Below are 19,026 nucleotides of genomic sequence, written 5' to 3'. Positions count from 1 at the left end.
GTCTTCACGTCCTTTAACCATGTGAAAAAAACAGTTAAGTCACGTATTTGAACATGCCTGCATCATGGTAAAACTCCACGCTTGACGATGTGCCCGTTAGCACTAATCAGAGCATGCAGCGCTAATTATAAATTATCTTTCTTCAAATATCTGAAAGCGCTTATTTTTTATGCATCGCGCCAAAGAACTCCCAACAGTTCTTAATTAAATTCTCAAATCGAGACTTGTGTTCTATTTAAAATGGTAGGAAACCGAACCAGGTTGCATAGTTGCGATCAACATTGTGATACCTTACGAAACGTAGCAGTAGATGCAACACAAAACGAGTACAACGCAAAATCGTAGCAAAATTGGTGCTATGGCAAGACGTTGAACAACGCTCAATGCTCAGATCCATGGTGCACTGCACACAACAGCGCCTGCATAGTGTTTACGCCTGAAGGTACCTAAGACCCACAAGATTTTCACCTTGGCGTGCCTCGTGCATGATTGCTAATAGCGCTTGCTCCTCGCTCTGTTCTCGGGACTGTGTAGAAAATAGGGTAGGGAAAGAAAAGCGCAGTCAACTATGGTGTTTCTTCACTACGCTTTCCGAGATTTTCGTCGAAGCTGTGGATGCGGAAAGCGCCAACACTCGCTTTTCATATTCACTGAGTCTCCCTGGAAGATGCTGGGAAAACATAACAAATTCTAGGGTGTTGATGGCACCTTGTTGCAGACCGGTTCACCTGGAATGACAACCGCGCATTTATAAAACGAAACGAGGAGCTATAGGGAACGAAAGACGCTGTGCTTCCTACGAAACGATGCATAGTTTTCTATTCCTGGGCATCATTTGTTATACCAGCATCACCTTTACCAGGAAGTTGCGCCTTAAATTAAAAAATTTCAAAACTCCGACCGTATTTTTCAGCGGGCAGAGCCGCTTTGCAACTTGCGATTTGGAAATGACGCTCGATAGTATGGACTAAAAATGGAGGAACTTGCTGACAGCAGCGACATATTCTGTGCTGTCAGTGTAACAAAAATATGCCCTACGCTAGCAAGTGTTTTTTGGAGGATGAAAGCAGCAACAGAACATTGACGAAAGAAGAATACATGTAACAGGCAGATGTATTGATTTATAAGAATATTTCAGTTGTTCCGCCCTCCCCCCTCCCACCGCCCGTCATACATCTGTCTGTACATACTTGTTTGTACATAATGACGTGATTTTTTCTTTGAGGATACCAGAACATTTATGTTCATTCCTGTAGTAATAGCCTTCAATTTGGTAGTTACTGATCGACACGTTAATTTGATACCCTTCATTTCGCACGAGCAAATAAATGCTTTCCTTAGAAATGTGTTTTATAACACTTACCCGGTATGGGAGCGTTTCAGAACTTAGAAGAAGTAAAACATTTTTTCTTATTCCGCTACTGAAGACAAAATGATGTATTGATCACATTCTCTTAGATGTCAACTTTTTTTCGTGTAATATAGGGGGGATTTAAATGGTTAATTGTATTTAAGTTTCAAATTGACTCCGGCTGTAGAGACGCCGTAGTGGAGGGCTGTGGTTGAATTTGCCAGTCTGAGTCATCTAACGTGCACTTACGTCGCTACCAACACTGCCGCTTTATATTTTCCCCCATTAAAACGTGGTCGGCGCTGTCACAACATAACATAACCAGATCATCAGCCGAGTGCCTTAGCTACTGAGTTCTGTAGGGGGAAGGGGGGGTATTGTATAATACTTAACTTCGCCTATTCTGCGTTGTCTGCTCAAACAGGTCGATTGACCACACACATAAGCACCCCAGATAACCGAAACGAATAAATGCAAATTTGATGAGGGAAGAAAACTGATTAGGCAGTGGTTATCGTGGAAAGGGTAACTAAGATCCTGTCAGCAGAATGTTCGGCTCAAGAGAATACAGTTTCGTTGACGGGAAGCCACGTCAGGTGTTTGAAGCAGTACAAAATAAAGAATAGCGTGTGCCCGCTTGGACTGCTCGAATATCCCGTAAAAAATATTTTTACCGAAAATTGTAATTTTAGTGTAGAAAAAGATTTGTTGACAATGTAGTGCTCTTATTATTTTTTTTTTATTTCTGAGTCTCACTGACGCATTAATATTAACAGGCAGCGCTCCTGCCCACAAAATAATATAGGCAGGCAAATTGAAGGCCACTGTACAGTCAAATGGTTGTATACTATGCGGCAATATTAAGCCAGAATGACCCTAGGAACTTCTCTCATACGCGAACATTGCTCGGTTCCTCAATAGAAAGCAAACATTTACCGCCTTCGCACCCTTTAAAGCTGCTTACCAAAATTATAAAAAGCACACGAGCGACAGGTACTCCATGCATGATCTCCGCAGTTCAAAACTTGTAAGCTATCTTTATTAGCACCGAACATATAAGCGATCGAAAATGATGCGCCTCCTCTCCCCCTCAAATTAACTTACGCTGGCGCTCAAAAAAATAAATAAATAAAGCAAGTTGCAAGGCGGCTCAGCACGCCCCGTCTCGTTCGCGTAATTTGGGAGTGTCCAAAGAGATGCCGCGCCCAGTAGCCCCACTTATGGGAGTGGGGAAGTTTGCGCGCGGAGAGATGTCGCCCTAATCGGAGTGACTCTATTGCGAGTGGTCGCTAGGAGCACTTTTTTTTAATTATTTGCAAATTATTGGCTCTACACAAGGTTTTCAAATTTGGCTCGAAAACTGACAAAGACATCATCTATGGATTGCTTCCAATAGCATTTTACCGCAATTGTAGCATTTAAGGGGGCTTTAAGGACAAAGCGTACGTAGATATATGTAGAAAATTTTGTAATAGCAACACCAATGCAAAAGTATTGAAAACTATTGCATTCTCTTCCTTCTTCCATCCCTATTCTACAATAAGAATGCTCTATTAATGCCTTTGCGTTTGTGCACACACCATAGTTATTTACCAGCAATAACAAAACCATCTGCACCTGCCTTTTTCATTAGCGTCGCGTGTAGTTGTTCTTTTTTTTTTACATCTCCTGCCGGTCATGATTCAAATGTAGAGGCATTTTGGTATATAATCTTTAAGGTCAAGGAGAAAGTATACACTACATGTAACCCTTTCACTGTCACGAACGTACCGGTACGTATTCGCGTTTCCTCCCCGCAGTGTCAATAACGTACCCGTACGTATTCTATCTTGCGTTCAAATCTTCGCGCCTCACCGTAAAGCTGCCGCGCTTGGACTTGCTCCGCCATCTGTTGAATCTTTCTACAAGCTGATATGCTCGCTCCGCGCCGATAAGACACATATATGGAAGAGTATGGTGCAACCGCGCCCGCCCGTTCTTTGCTCGTGGGAGGGGGCGTGGTCGCTCCGTGACACTACTCTCTCGAGCGAGCGATCCTATGGCGCGCGCGTGCGTTTATGGGTTCAAAGTTTGTTCTGCCATCTGCGGCAGGTTTGGAGGTTTTTATTTTTATTCTTTGTCGCGCTTCCGCTACAGCGTGGCAAGTTCAGGGTCGCACGTGGTTGCCTCTCTCCGACTGACATATGACTCGATTGCTGCATTCGCTCTCTCCACGCGCCCTCGCTTGAGGACAGCTTGCCGTTAGCAGCAGCAGCACACGAGTGTTTTAGCCCCTTTCCATCTTTTTCTCTTTCGACTTCACTACGCGTCGTTTCTCTCCCTTGTGCTGGCCACTGAATGTGCGCCCTCCGCGCGCGCTTACTTTCGGATGGCGGACCGCGCGGGAGCTTCGACGGCTGACTGGAGCGATGGCTCTTCGGGTTCTGATTACCAGCCAAGCTCGGATTCGGACTCAGGATCCACCACACTCTGAAGAAGTATTGAGCGTGTTTTTTTTTTATTTTATCATATATCATTTATAGTCAGACTGATGATGATGATGTTTATTTAAACACCTGCAGAACACTGAAATGTGCAAATTGCATTGACTAATTTATTTGTATACCCACCATGATGCAAAATAAATCTTTATGCTCGTTCCCTGATATGCTCGTTCTCTGAAACCAAGCCGACACTGGGGGTGCGTCCCAGTCAGAAACAGCCGACAGTGAACAAAATGTTCAGAGTGACATGTGGAATATGTAATCAAAACAAGTGGAAATGTTCCGTCTCTTTGCTTGTAAGCTAAGCTCGTTGGTATATCAATTGCAATCTGCGCCGACAAGTCTCAGAAAAAAGTACTTCCGTCAGAATGTCCATCTCAGAAAGCAATTACCGCACTTATCGCAGCAGATATAGGTTATTTTATAGGACGCAACCTTGCATGTCATATAATGTAGAATTGGAGATGGAATCGGCTGGGGCAAGTGTCTGTGGCATCATGGGCCCGTTAAACTTGTGCCTCTTGAACACAAATGCTTGTCTTAAAATGGGCTTTATTCTAACAGAACAAGCGAAAGCAATGTTTACTGATAATAACGCAAGAGTCAGACGCTGGCGAGCATTACATGAGATACGACTTGAAGAAAAGAAAAGAGGCAGATTTGAACTAAACATTTCCGTCACTTTTCTAATTTCTCCTATTGCTCTAAAGATGTGCTTATTTGGGGTTATTATTAGTCCTGCTTCAACATTTAACCTCACTTATAACAGTGAAGCTCCTCTGAGGAAAACTACAAAAACGTGAAGCATGCCGACTCACTATTTGCTTTCGCCAATCATCACCGATCTATAAAGGAATGAAAGCTCTACCAAAGCTGTATACATGCATCAGTTAGTCTTTCTTGAAGCGTAAACGCATTGACAGAAGCACAAAAAAGAGTATATATGCATCACAAAAATGTGTGTAAATTGTTTCGCGGATTCCTTTTATATATATGCGCCGTCCATAACTGTGTAAAATAGTATGTGCGAGATGAGCAAGAATTTTGTGACGGAGTAGTTTGTTCACATCAACGTGCTCCTCTAAATGCTGAAACAAAATAGGTGTCTTTAACACTTACCAAAGCATCATTACGCGATGTTTGGTAAGTAATTACAGACTGATATTGCAGCCCAAGATATGCAGAAGCTCCTAAAATTCCTGCAAATGTCTTATGCAAGCGGTGCGCCGATGTTTCAGGTTTATTATTGAAAACGAAATAAACGAATTTCCTAATATAAATCAAACAAACCTACGCTCCAGATGTTCGAGGTTGCCAAGGGCTTAGCGGGAAATAAAGTACAGGAATAAACGTTGTTTAGAAACTCGGATCACTATACACCGTTTACTCATTAAGAGAAGAAGCTGCAGGAACCGACGCGCTGACGACTATTTACAAATCATAGGAAAGAAAAAATAAACAATAAAGAAGCATGAAACAGAGACTTCTGGCCGCTAAACGGGTATGATGGTGGTGAGGCTAGTTCACATGCTTCTAAATGATTGCGCTTTAAGAAATTCATTAAAAGAGAATCACGTATAGGCTTACTCACCTAGCAGTTTTTTCAAGCTATTCGAGTGGTCCTTCGAAGAAATAACCAAAGAGGAATTTATTCCCACATTGTATTTATATTATTATCTTAGAAGTACTGTCTCATTATAAACATGGGGATGAATATACAGACCAAGAATTGTTTCACGTCGGCACCTTAGATGTTTCTCGTTCTAACCTAACTAAACTATTTGAGTGTACAAACAGATTTTTTAACGAATGCACATTTCTTAACCGACACGAGAAGCGTCGACGCAGTCTTTGGATTAATTGGGCTCCAAAGTGGACAATATATCTATGACAGAGTATATTCATTACATTATTAGCGTTCTAAACATATTGTTACGCCGCGTAGCAGCGCACTGAGAAGCAGAAGCAGAAGAAGAAACGGAGGAAGCGAGGGGCGCGCAGACTGTTCCGGGTTTTCTGAGCCGTGTACGTCTGTCCTTCATACGAAGTTCACCTGTATTAAAACCATTTCATCGATTACATTTGGTGCTAGGGCGCTGGGTAAAAACATTCTGGATCCGCCAGTACCTCGTCGCAGCCGTCGTGTAGCAGGTTTGCCACTTTTATCTCCTCAACAGTACCTTTCAATGGCTACCACCCGCACGACGCAGACTCATGAACAGCGACCTGAAGAGACGACGGCCTTTCCCCAACAGCGAGAGCCGCGTACGTTCCACGGTCAGCCCGAAGATGACGTTGAGGAATGGCTCCGACATTACGAAAGATGCAGCAAGTACAACCGCTGGAACTCAATCGCACGTCATTACAACTTTGTTTTCTTTTTTGCTGGCACGGCTCTGACTTCGTTTGATAACCACGAAGAAATCCTGACGACCTGGGATCGATTCGTTGGAGAAATTACGAAGTCCTTTGGGGGACCCTTGTGAAGAAGGAACGCGCTGAGCATCAGCTTTCCCAGAGAGCCCAGCTGCCCGGTGAGACATGCACACGTTATATCGAGAAAATATTGAAACTTTGTCGCATTGTAAACCGGCAGATGTCAGAAGAAGACAAGGTAGGGAACCTTCGCAAGGGATTGCTGAGGATGCGTACAACTTCCTTATTTCACGCGACACCCTTGCCACAGTAGCAGATGTCATCAAGCAGTACCGGGCATTTCAAGCGTTAAAGGCACATCGGATAGCGCCCAAATTTGGCCGTCTTTCAAATGTGAAAATTGTTGCCGGTATCGACATTCCGTAGGCTGAAGATGTCGCTTCTATGGTCAGGAGGGTTATACGCGAGGAGCTGCACATTCGGCGGCAACGTATAAATTTTGATGTACCCTACCACTCGACATCGAGGTCCGTATGGGAACAACGCACGCCATGGACTGCACAAAATAACGGCCAACCATCTTACAACAACGGCGTGGAGCAGACCCTGCAATCAACATCGCACCCTTATTTCCAGCAGCGTCCAGCCCATCCGTATGACGTGCCTCGTGGTGCTCCTCGTCGCGCTTCTGTCGCCCCATCTCGGCCTCCAAGGGATCCTGAAGGGAACTACCAGAGCCGCCAGCCACCCGTATGTTACGGCTGTGGGGCAGCGGACGCATCTTACGCTTTTGCCCGCGTCGTCAAATTACCCGACCCCCTGTTCAACGAGCACCGCGCTTTACGAATAGTGCCCAGTGGGAGCAGCAGCCACCCACTACCTTCTATCGGCCCTCTTCCCCTCAACGCCACGCACGGAATGACTCCCATGTGTCCGATCGTAGCATCACTCCCCCACCGCAGCGACAACCCCGTTTGCCCTCCCCACGTCGCCGCTTTGTTTCTCCACCGCTGGGAAACTAGGTGGTGCGACCGATGGAGGTAGGGTCGCTGGACGGCCAATTTCACGCATGCCTCTACCTATCGTCATGCTAAAGAATAAAGTGTGAGTGTGTGTAGGCAATTTTAAAACGGATGCTTTGGTTGACACTGGTGCTGCTGTGTCAGTTTTGAGCCTTTCATTTAAGAACCGTCTTCAACAGAAAATTATGTTTGTGTGGGACAAAAACACTACGTTTTGTGGAGTTGGGGATGAAACTTTAGTTCCGGTTGGCCTGTGCTCAGTTTCAGTTGTAATTGGTGACGAGTGTTATAGGACAGAATTCGTTGCATTGAGAAGTGCCACGCATGACGTTACCTTCGGTGTTGACTTTTTGCGTGAGTGCGGTGCGACTTTAGACTTTAGTGCCGGTGAAATTTGTTTGCAGCCGAACATTATCCCCGCATTAGTAGATAACATGTCTCAGAGTCATCAAAAGTTCGCACCTTGAAGGAAGATGTGCTGCTACCTGCGATGACAGCGACGTTTCTCCCCTTGAAGTCATCTGAATCCTTCATGGGTAGACATTCAATAGTCGTCGAGCCAGATGTCTCGAATGGAGCGAAAAAAAAAATATTTTGGTGTCACGCTCCGGTCGTGGAGGCGGAGGTTGGTCGCGCATACCTCTCGGCTGTGAACGTGTCAGAAGAGCCTGTTCGTCTTCCTTCTCGTTTAAAAGTGGCTAGATTTGATAATTGTGTGACTCATACCGTTGGAATTATTTCCGATTGCAGAGTAGCCGCGAAAGACAAGTCTCAATATCGTGCTGAGTTTTAGAGCATGGTCAGCAAATCGCTCCCATCTAGTGAACGTCGTATTCTGCAAGACATTTTGACAACTCATGCCCAAGTGTACGACTTCACCTCAAACGAATCGCGTAGCCATTTCCCAGCTTCTCGGCTACTGCACAAAATTAACACAGGCCAGGTAGCACAGAATGTGGGGCCGCAGTAGGTCCGATGTAGGCAAGTTGGGCTGGGGCAACCATCATAAAACCTGCATCTGTCCCCGATGGGCAAAAGTGGACAAGACCCATTTGGGCTTGCCCCTGTTCCTCCTGCATGGGTCCCATAGCGGCGTTGCTCGGGCTAATGCAGATCATATTCCTGCATCCAGACCACAAGGGTCCCTTGTCAGATATTTGAGGGCAATCCAACCTAAATATGGGCTATTTATGGGAACGCCCTCATAGATCCGAAATGAGACCGCGCCCATTTAATCTTTGTGGGACCAATATCGGCCTTAGTGGGGCAAAAAAAACTGACATACCCGCATGCTGCTCCATTCGGCCCCTTGTAGGTTACTTGAGGGCAGGTGAAATATGAATAAGAGCCCGATTTGGGCAAGCCCTCGTGAAGCCAAAATGAGGCAGCCTTAGCTAAACCGCTTTAGGTCCCACATAGGCTGTAATGGGGCTGGAAAGCGGGCGCTCCCGCATGGTACCGAAATTGGTCCCTTGTAAAATATTTGAAGGCACGTGCAACCAGGGGTGGGCTCTAGATTCCAAAACAACACCCAGCCCAATAGGGGCTGCCCACACAAATCTGCTTTATATCCCGCATGGGCCATAATGGGGCTGGAAGGCGGGCAGATCCGCATGATACCAAAATCTATCCCTTGTAGGGAATTTGAAGGCACGTGCAACAGCAAGTGGGCTTTAGGTTCAAAAACAACACCGAGCCCAATTGGGGCCGCCTGCAAAAAATCGCTGTAGGCCTCACATCGGCCGTAATGGGGCTATAAGGCATGCGTGAAATTGTGCGATCATTCTTTCCAACCTTTATTTGTATTAGATGTTGCCCTAAATTACTATTATAGATGACAGTTGTTGCCATGTTTAGTCGATTAGAAATATTACATGGCTATAATTCTCGCCCTCATACAAATTGCTCTAAAATACAAAGACATACTGATTGTGAACTGTTACTCCTTATGTGGTTGCTGTGGACATCCTGCAACATCTACATAGCCTGAAAAAGATGCACATGAAGTCATTTAGGCTGGATTAATGTTATGAATTATTGTAAAATTTAATATTGTGGTTGTTGAGAAAGTGCAGATATGTATAAGATAATTACTTAATGTGCATAAATATTCATTGTGAAAGCTTGGACTAGGGCTTCCCATCAATTTCCTGCGTCGGACTCCAATGGGAATAATGTGGGCAAGCCCAAGTGCGGCTTGCGCTATAGAACCCGCATCGGTCCTATGCCATTATCTGAGGAGTTAACCGAAATAAAGAAATAATGTCCATCCAGAGCGGCTGCCCGAATCTGTCCAAAGTAGGACCATCGGGGGGAGCTGGCGGGATGTGCCCTTTTGGCAATGCGGAGAAAAGGTGGGCAGCCCAGCAAGGGCTGCCTGCATCGGTCCCTTGTGGGGCCCATCGGGGCTTTGTCGACAGCCCCCTTCAGGCCTACGTCGGCCCCTTTTGCAGCACCCACGTTGAGCCCACCAGGCTGTCCTGCATTGCCTACATCGGACCCACCAGGGCCCACCCTTCATAGCCCACTTTGTGCTACCTGGGAGGAAACGCACCCCCTATTCGCCAAAAACTTACAGAGTCTCCCCGGCAGAGCGCAAGATAATTGAACAGGTGGACAAAATGCTGCACAAAGGAATCACCCGAGAATCTTCCAGTCCGTGGACCGCACCTGTGATCCTGGTGCGAAAAAAAGATAATTCTTGGCAATTTTGTGTACACTACCGTCGTTTGAATGCGGTAACAAAGAAAGGCGTATACCCGTTACCTTGCATTGATGACGCTGTCGACTGTCTGCATTCGGCATTATATTTCTCCTCTGTTAATTTGCGATCTGGCTATTGAAAAATTCCTTTACATTCATCCGACCATGAGAAGACTGCTTTTGTAACACCAGATGGTTTATGCGAATTAAATGTAATGCCCTTTGGATTATGCAACGTTCCCGCGACGTTCGAGCGATTTATGGATACTATCTTTCGTGGCCTCAAATGGGAAATATACATGCGTTACCGTGATGACGTTATCATTTTTGGAAAGACCTTCCAAGAGCCCAATGAGAGGCTCCATTAAGTTCTTGAATGCACTGGCAAAGTGGGCCTCATTTTGAATTCGAAGAGGTGCCATTTTAGAGAGCGACAAACTTTAGTTCTTGGGTTCCTCGTCAACGAGGATGGTATCAGGCCGGACCCGCAGAATTATTGCTGCAGTACGCGACTTCGAAACTCCACGCAACCTGAAAAGTCTTCGGAGCTTTCTTGGCCTCTCCTTATTTTTGTCGCTTCTTTGCTGGTTTTGCGCAACTTGCCCACCCCCTTAGTTCTCAACTGCACAATGATTCGCAATTTGTGTGGACCCCAGAGTGCTAATCCTCTTTCAATCTGCTCAAGTCTTCTCTAACTTCACCACCACTGCTGCGCCACTTCGACCCTTCTGCTCTGACGGAGGTTCACACTGACGCCAGTGGCGTCGGTCTTGGGGCGGTGCTTGTGCAGCTGCATAGTGGGACTGAACATGTTGTTGCATATGCCAGCCGCACGTTAACAAAATGTGAACGGAATTACACAGTTACCGAATTGGAGTGCCTCGCAGTTGTGTTCACTGTGCACAAGTTCTGACCATACCTATATGGACGCTACTTCACCATAGTTACTGACCACCATTCTCCATGCTGGCTCATCGGACTTCGCGATCCATCTGGTCGTCTGGCGCACTGGGCATTACGCCTACAAGAATACAACTTTGGTGTCACGTACAAGAGTGTACGACATCACAGTGAGGCAGACTGCTTGTCATGGCACCCATTGCCGACTTCCGCTAACGATGAAGACGGCTTCGACGGTTCGACGGGTGTTAGCCTCAATCGCGTCGACGTTTCTTAGTATGGCAACCTTTAGGCGAGAACAACGCAACGACCGGTCACTATAGCCTCTTATACAAGAGGAATAAGGAAGAGCAGAATCAAATCAGTTTACTATCGAATATGGTGTTTGGTTCAAGAAGAACTACACATTTGACGGTGCTGCCCTCCTTTAGGTCGTCCCAAAAAGTCTCCGTGCACACGTTTTGCATGCCATGCACGATGATATTACCTCTGGACATCTAGGCTTCTGTCGTACCGTGCAAAGAATTCGCCAGCGTTTTTATTGGCCACAAATTAATAAGACCATCAAGCAATATGTTGCGACATGTGAAAAATGCCAACAACTTAAGGCACGCACCACCACGCTGACCGGACCTTTACAACCCGTCAAGCCACCCACGTCACCTTTTGAAAAGATTGGAATTGACCTGCTCGGTCCTTTTCCAAAGACTGTAGAGGGCAGCCGCTGGGCTATCGTCTGCGTTGACTATCTTACCAGATACGCGGAGACCGCTGCTCTCGCTACCGCAAAGGCTGCTGATGTTTCGTCGTTTCTTTTACATTCCGTTATTCTTCGCCATTGCGCACCCCGTGTTATTATAAGTGATCGTGGTCGGCAATTCACTGCTGATGTCGTGGAAGAAATGCTCCGACTTTGTGGTTCACACTACCGACACTCCACACCGTATCATCCGCAGACCAACGGTTTCACCGAGCGCACCAACCGCACCTTGACAACCATGCTGTCCATGTACGTCTCGTCTGACCATCGCAACTGAGATGCAGTGCTACCGTATGTGACGTATGCTTATAACACTGCAAATCATGAAGTTACCGGCTATTCTCCTTTCTATTTACTCTATGCAAGAACTCCCCATGTTTTCGTAGACACCATCTTCCCATTTTCCCCCAACGACGATGCGTCTGTTTCCCAGATACTATGCCGTGCCGAAGAGGCCCGTCGTATAGCCCGCTTACGCACACAGCCTTCTCAAAGCCGCTCGAAAGAACACTACGATCTGCATCATGGTGCAGTTGCTTACTCCCCTGGAGACTACGTCTGGCTTTGGACGCCTATTCGCAAGCGAGGATTATATGAGAATTTTCTCTGCAAGTACGATAGCCCCTTCGTCGTGCTGGACCAACTGAATGACGTGAATTACGTTATCGCCAAAGTTACGATGGATAACCGCCGATCCCGCAAGACAACAGTTGTTCACGTGGCTCGCCTGAAGCGTTTCCATCTTCGATCTGCCTAATTTTCTTGAGAACGAGAATCGTTTACACGGGGATTATACTGAGAAGCAGAAGAAGAAGAAGAAGAAGAAGCGGAGGAAACGAGGCGCGCGCCGACTGATCCAGGTTTTCTGAGCCGTGTGCGTCCGTCCTTCATACGAAGTTTACCTGTATCAAAACCATTTCATCCGTTGCAATATGTAATACATTTCATTATTCCTTATTTTAGAAGGCACCTCTGCATCGAAATACGCTATCCAATTTACACTGAAAGTGAGCCAAATTAAAAATATTGCTTGCTGCTAGCCCAGAAGCACTTTCGCATAGAACATAATGGCACACTTTATCTGCGCATAGAGGATACAATGAGATAGCGGCAATGACCCCCATCTGCGTCTCCTCTTAAGACGCAGTCACTGTTTTTTTATGTAACCTCTGTACTAAGCTTCAGGTATACCTACAACACACAGACACAAGACCATCCTAGTGCCTTGTATATATCAACGAGTAATGCTGTCGAAGTATGCTGCGGCTCTACAGTAAAAACGAGCGAAGAAAATGGCGTCGCGTACGCGCTTATTGCTAGATTAAAACGGATTTGGGGTGAGGTGAGTAACATAAACTAGGGAAATTAGAGCACAGTGTCTGGAATAATAAAGCATTAAAAAATAGCTGCTCCTAACAGGCTTAACTGATCTGGTAATAGATTGGCCGTACTCTATGACGCCTGTAAAGGAGGATGGCAAATAAATTCAGAAAGCAAAAAAATTGAAAAAAATTATTTCTGATGAAACTTACTGAATTTCCTATGAATAAAACGCACGCCTTTCTTTCACGAAATGCCTATTGTGAACTAAAATGAGGTTCGTGCCAGTTCAAATTCATCAATGCTTCGGCGCGGTCGTCAAGCTGATATATGTAGCCGCGCCCAATAGAACTTGTCCTGAGGTAACTACGATTACCCGTGATGCACTTGCGCAATATTTTGTGGTACCATACTTTATATGGCTAATTGAAGATAATAATTGCAGAGCGGCGTTGACAAATGGAAGCGAACGCCGACAATGGAATGTGAAAATGTAGCCTATGAATCGATTTGTGCAAATAAGGTCAGACTGAAATTTCTTTCGTATACCACGCGATATGAAAGCAGATGTACGTCTCATAAATGATTCCATCGAGATCTCGCATCCAAACGGGGTAACCAAGACGCCTTGTGAGTACATGGCCTTTGAGGCATGTAGAAATAGTTGCGATGTGTAATTTTTCTCAATTTGTATGGCGCAGGCACGAGAATTTGCAACGCTGCTTAGCCGTCAGAACAAAGGATTAGGATGTGCGCTTAGAAAATCCTTTCAATATTAGTAGAATCAAATGTCGCGCGTTAACGTTTAAGACATGCTCCAGCATAGTGAAGTAGCACAGTAGTTACAATTTCAAGCCATCACAATGAACAGTTCGTAGTTACCGTTTTTTCATAATAATAATGAGGACGAAGATAATTTATACCGAAGTCTCGGCTCAAGAAAAAAAAGAAACCATTTCCATTCGAAATTCCTGTGTTGAAAGAGAGCATTGAAAGTTGTATTTATTAGGCAGTTTATTCGGCATGTGCCCATGCTTGCGGAAGAACAGCTGATCCAATAGAATCTTCATCAAAACTCGATTTGTGTACGAGACAACTCTGGGCATATCCCCAAATTTCTCTCATGTACGCGTATATTATTCGTAGTTGTGTCATAGACAATCACTAAATATATTATTCGCGTTCGCTTGAGTTTTGGTAAGGTCCTGGCCGACATAGAATACCGTGTTTTCTTAGTATGGCGGCTAAACAGCATTTTATTGTTCCAAACTCCAGAACATGATACATTTAAATTGAGCACTTTGCTTAGATCCTATGTTAATATAAGCGTTATGGTCTTTTCAAAGCATCCTGCTGGTGGTGATGGAGCAGCCGGTTAACTCTATATAAGGCCGTAGTGGTGCCACCAGAAATATGAGCCAATTTCAGGACGCAACTATGAGCCTCGAACGTACGAGAGATGACTTGGCCGCCAAAGTAGGCAGTGGGAGAGTCTAGTAGCGAGAATCGATGGCTCCTAACGTAACGATGCGGATTAGACACGGATCATTCGCCTTCACGTGAGGGGCCATTTGAAAGCTGTGTCCAGTCCTAACTCAGCTTCACGTGCTTGGAAAAACAAATGGCGGCTTTCTTCGGACCTATGAGGGGTGTTAGAGATATGGTGTCCTCATCAGGGTTGAATAATGTTTCCCCATTCGTAGCATAGTGCCACCAACCTGCTGTATTTGAGGTTATCGCGTCGCATAAAGCACTCTAATATCCTGATAGGCTACGCTGCTCTGAGACTTTGGCAGGAATCATTTTTAACGCTCACATAAAGGAACCAAGAGCGAAGAGTGGCAAGCACAGTGAAGAGAGTCTGTCAGATCACTATGAGAATCAGGCTCCAGGAAGAAAAGGCAGGGATACATTTAAGGCTTGATATAGGAAGATAAAATTGATGGCCTGGGAAGGATAGGGACACTTGACGCAATGCGGCATGCTTTTCTGATGCAATGACGTGTTTTGAAAATAAAGAAAATAAGAGAGGGTAACAAAATTTGGGGCTGATTTGTGTTATTTTCTATCTTTGGGCCTCAACCATTGTTAGCATTTTTTTTAATCTAGAGGTAGAATAGGTTTTTTTTTTTTTTTATTTCTGAAGGCGGAAATTTCCTTCGAAGCACACTTGTCCTTTTTAAACTTCTTTGCAGATATCGCATCACAGAAGGCAGGATTGTTTCAAAAGTAGATGCAAAAAGTAAAGATTACTAAAATAAACCAATGAAAACAATAATGGTTCGGTTTATTGGGTTTAAAGTCCCAAAGCGACTTAAGCTGTGAGAGACGCTGTTGTGGAGGGCTATAAAGTGCGCGGTAAAGAAAGCCCCAGTAGGTTCTGTAATGTGCGCTGACATCACAAAGCACACGGGCGCCGAGCTTTTCACCTCCAACGAAAAGCGGCCCCTGCGAGAAAACAATGATGACTCCGCGAAAAAAATCTCGTCGCAACTGGCATCAGGAATTTTTTTTTATTGCTCTGGTTTAGTTTCAATAAGAAATGGTGCCACTGTGAATACCAAGTTAAACAAATAACAGAACGCGCGTGTATATGGACAACCGAAATATTATGTATATCCGCACACATGTGTTATTAAAGAAGCGGCAAAAAATAACTAAGATGCATAGAAGAAAAAAGCAGCAACCCAAATGACGGGATGTAATTCTTCTAATTGTCAAGATGAACTTGTCGCACACATGATAACTCTTTCTTTTATCCGCGCGCATGTTGCCTCTCTTCCAATATCATTTATTTATCGCGGCATTCCTACCTATGAAAATTATTTACCGTCCAGCGCTAACAGTAAACACGTGAACACGTGGCCGCTCTCTTCAAAGCATCGTTGCGCCTGAGCCGGCCGTACATTGAAGCTACTTAGCTAGCCATGCGAAGACAGCCTTCAGGTCCCTTCATGCTGTTTCGACTTTGATTCGTTATGCTGCTGAAGGCGGCGCAAAGGCACCCCGAAAAGAGCGACCACCCCATCGCGTGTTCACTTTACGAGTGGACTACCCTGTACATTCGTCGCTTTCTTCTATTTTTTTCTTGATTTTTATAGTCTCTTAAACTGCCCCATAAAAGCAAATGAAAAGCAAAATTAGTTGTGGTTTAACTCCGATTAACCCTAGTTGAATTGCGATAGCAATGGCGGAAGCTTCTTTTGCCTTTAAGAGTATATATGACGCGAGAGCGTAAGCTACCAGCCCACATATAAACGAGAAGGGTTCAATGCTGCTGAACCGAATGTGTAGCAATAGCATTCGCTGCCGGTGACCGAGTCTTTTTCTTCTTCGCGGCTGTTCAAGGTCAAACGTGGCTCTTCCCGGGACGCGTTTGTAGTGTATAAAACTAGGCAAATTGCTCAATACCAGAAACAGCAGAAACAGTGGATGCGTTGTGTGCTCATGCTAGTTCAAAAGAACTCATAGGGCGTCTGGGCCAAGCAAAGATCTAAGACTTGTGTGCCCTATTTCTGAGTGGCCGTGTGTTGGCCTGGGTAAATTATACATATTTCGCACGTTGCATCGGTCTGACTAAGTTAAACCACGCATACTTTTAATGCGAAATCCCTACTTCATATAGTCAAAAGCAATTAAAAGCAAAAAATAACGCAGGTTAAGCTATAATTGGACAAAGTTTCACGAGTGTAAGCCATCGACTAAAGCCGTAGTGGCTGCTGCCGCTTCGATCTGGCTCGATTCAGTACTTGGAGAAATTCTCGGTAACGAACTAATCAATTGGCCCGGCAGCCTGGCTGGCACGGCTCCGATCTCATTGTTTTGCGATATGGCGTGTGCATGTATGAAGTATCAACCTATGTTAAAAGAAGGCGGGACACAGAGGAAACTTCATGAAGACGACGATTTTTGATGCACAGAGAGAGAGTGTTTCGCGGTTTAAACTTAATGAAGACGACGATATTTATTACACAGCGCAAGACTGCGTCGCAGGTTTACACAGCGCGCGATCGGCTGTTGTGATATCATAGTGCTGTTATGTCTGGGCACTACGATGAAGACGACGATGTTTGCTGTAAAATGTGCTGTAAATGTAAAAGTGCGCAAAATGTTTATCTGCGCATATATAGTAGTTATTGCAATATAAATGCGTATAAGGTGTGAGAAATTATATTTTCTTCACTTTTCGAAAATTTGGACCGACCTCGTGGCACGTATTAAGGTACCATCGCAAGCACTGAAACAAGAACTTGACACTTATAACAAATGGTGATCCCTGTATCTCTAGGGTCTAATATTTATTTTAAGAAAATGTCATACTAACGACAATAAGTTCTAATTTTTCCATACTAGAGTCGTCGCATTTTCCTATTCCATCCAGCATAAAAGTGATGTCCTTAGGGTGCACAGAAGTTACTAACTTGTTTCAAAGTGTGGCGCTACTCTGAAACACAGGGGTGCTGGCCTGTCCAATTTTCCCCGTCCAACTTGTTTTAAACATTCAAAGCGATGCATTGAAGACCATCCTCAAGGCTGCTTTCAGATCGCCAACTATACTTTCTAGAGTCGGCCCCTCTGCTATTCATGGCGACACATTTTTGCAGATAGTCTGGTGTGAGCTGTCGCGTTGGAAACAGAATATCATTTCATTTATTCCATTGATGCCAAATTATGGAAGTTTGTAAAGATATGTGAAAATAGACAATATGTAAATTTTCTGAATTGAGAATGGAGTGCAGAAATGAGCTGGCTTCATTTCTTTAACTAGCGTATTTCTTAAGTATTTATAACAATTCACTTTCTTTGCAGGGGTATTGGAAGACATAAACATATGGATTTGTTTGCCATTCACAGTTACTACAATTTTTAAACTGGGTTTAACACCTTAGCGCAACTCTACGCAACCATGTGCTTAAAATATTATACTGGAAACTAAGCGTGAAAGAACAATAATTTCAAATGCGACTGTTTTAAGCAAAGTGATACGCACCAGTTATGTACCGGTGTGCTCAACTGGAAAACAACGTGTCTTGAAGGTGTATATTCCAAAGTCCGACCTTGAGTCACCTCCTTAACATATATGTATCCTGATCCAGAATGTTCTTTAACGCTTCAGAATTGACTCCTTTCTCCTCTCAAGCAAAGGCGCAGAGTCTTAACAGGAATTATTTTTCTGCTCTGGACATGCATTTTAGTTGCTGAAAAAATCTGAAGCGAATGTAAAAGCCTCCTTTATAAGTGACTGCAGACTCATAAACGTATCGCTTTAGCGAGCCCTCAAGAAGACAACCAAAGTACTGCGATGTAATGATGCGCTCTTAGCGGAGTTTTGAATTCAACACTTCTATCTCAAAGGACCACGGTGTTACCGCTTTCTGTTGCTTTCTTATTTGTGTTCAAATCAAGTTAATTTTTGTAGCTGTAAAAACATACCGAAAACGAATTGCGATAGAAATTTATCCTTCTCGTGTTTCTACTCTCAAATAACATACGCGTTGAAGGCAGATTTTGGCTTCACAACTGGGAAAATAAGAGGATATTACTTGCACAGTCAGAGTTACTTAGATGAAAAAGCTTCCTTGCTATGTTATCTTAGGTGAAGAAAAATTAAAACGAAAACCTCTTTCCTGTATTACTATACCATACAACTCTCGACCGTACAGCTGAGAAATGAACATCGATTGCAGCTCTAGAGTAGTGTTCCAAGTATAGATTACACAGCGACAGTTACGACGCGCTATCTAGAGCGCGTCCCATTTCTACTGGCCCGACCTCGACTCTCGTATAAGCGGTATGTAAAAAGCTTTCATGAATGGCAGCATAGGAAGACCTCAACTCTAAAGCCGCCTGGCATAATAAACACGACTCAGTCTTCTCTAACACCGTTTGAGCATATAGATATAATCATTTCGGACGAATTTCTTTATCCTTACTGAGAAACAGGTACACAGTTGTCATGACGCGCAGCTTGTCACGTTACGCCGAAACACTGGCTCTCTCACAAGCGGCGATGCTGAAAGCTGCTGATCTATTGGCACTGGCAACTGCACCGGCATGCAGTTCGTCTGTAATTATTGCATACAAGGGCAAGGCAATTGCAGCCCAGCTTGT

Source organism: Amblyomma maculatum, chromosome 5, assembly GCF_055883805.1.
Source record: "Amblyomma maculatum isolate TAMU_Amacu chromosome 5, ASM5588380v1, whole genome shotgun sequence".
Taxonomy (NCBI): Eukaryota; Metazoa; Arthropoda; class Arachnida; order Ixodida; family Ixodidae; genus Amblyomma; species Amblyomma maculatum.
This window is presented reverse-complemented; position numbering follows the sequence as displayed.